Source organism: Notolepis coatsorum (genome assembly GCF_963971535.1).
Source record: "Notolepis coatsorum genome assembly, chromosome: 1".
NCBI classification, from domain to species: domain Eukaryota; kingdom Metazoa; phylum Chordata; class Actinopteri; order Aulopiformes; family Paralepididae; genus Notolepis; species Notolepis coatsorum.
In genome coordinates this window covers 13,820,671-13,822,332 of record NC_140165.1, presented here as the reverse complement: position 1 = coordinate 13,822,332, position 1,662 = coordinate 13,820,671, and positions in this window count along the sequence as shown.

Here is a 1,662-nt window from a genome sequence, read left to right as displayed (position 1 = left end):
TATTGCAGAATTTGGCCTAATCTGGAGTGAAATTTCGTTTTTGGGTGGAACGTTTGGTGCACACGCGACCGGGGAGGCGGGGACGCTACAGCGTGTTACACACAACACAGCGGTGCTCAAGCGTCTGGCTGCTTCAGTGTTAACATCGTCAAGAAGCAAAAAAATTCCACAATAAGCCCTCAATTCAGAGCAGAACAGTATCCTAATGACTTTTATGCCTCCGGTGATAAGGTATTTTGCTAATTCTGTCAACGTTCCGTGGACTGGACCCGCAAAAACACTTGCGACATTATTGTGATTAAATAGCTATAACGTTAGGACATGATAGCTTCTAGCTAAATCTAGTGCACCCATCCATTTGTTTAATGCAAACAATTGTCATTACACACTGTCCTTTATAAACTAAATACACTTAAATAGCTATGTAACGTTATAGGACTATAGATGGAAATGATAGCTTCTAGAAGTTCTACCTAAATCTGGTGCACCCATCCATTTGTTTAATGCAAACGATTGTCATTATACACTGCCCTTTATAATCTAAATAAACTTAAATAGCTATGAAACGTTACAGTACATAGGACTATAGATGGAAATGATAGCTTCAGGCCTCCTGTAATGATGACATGTGTCAACAAATGTACATGTCTGTTGAATTTACGCTGTGCCATTGTTACTGTAAAAATGTAATGATTGTGTTGTTGTTAATATTATTAATGAGACGTTGAGCTGTATGTGTGTGTCACGAATTTCCCCAAGGGGATTAATAAAGGAATATCTTATCTTATCTTAAATCTGGTGCACTCATCCATTTGTTTAATGCAAACAATTGTCATTATACACTGCCCTTTATAATCTAAATAAACTTAAATAGCTATGAAACGTTACAGTTATAGGACTATAGATGGAAATGATAGCTTCTTGCTAAATCTAGTGCACCCATCCATTTGTTTAATGCAAACGATTGTCATTAATTATACACTGTCCTTTATAAACGAAATAAACTAAACTAAAGGAGCCTAAATTATGCATTACTATATTTCATTACAATATAATAGATATAGCTAGGTTACTGACATTGTCATTGTGATAATGTCAGTAGTAGCTAGCTGTATCTATTGTTTACACTTGAAATATGTATTTTTTATTTTGTCACAATATTAATTGAAGAATATTGAGTAAAATTGAACTGTATTTCAGAGTTGCAGCACTTAAAAACATTAAATGGACTGTTATATCTTATTCAATTGTGGACATGTATTCATTCCCACTTATTAGACACTATTTCTGATGGTAAAATGAGCATAAAAAGCAAAATACAGAATTCTGAAATATTAAAACGGAAAAAATGGAATTTGGGAAAAAATATAATGGAATTTGGAAAATAATAAAACGGATTTCATATGGCTCTAAGAGAGAGGGGTAGAGAGAGAGAGAGAGAGAGGCTATGCTCGGAGCATTTTAGTAACGTTACATTTTCAACAAGATTGCTGCTATTTAAACACTTCATGGAAACGGGGTAACGTTAACCTTATGTCGACTGTAGTATTGTATGACCTCGACATAACGTTTAAACGTTAACGTTACTCCGTTTCCATGCAGTAATTGTAAAAGTGGCCAGCTAAGCTAAGGGAGCTAACGGCTAGCAACCCGTGTTACCAA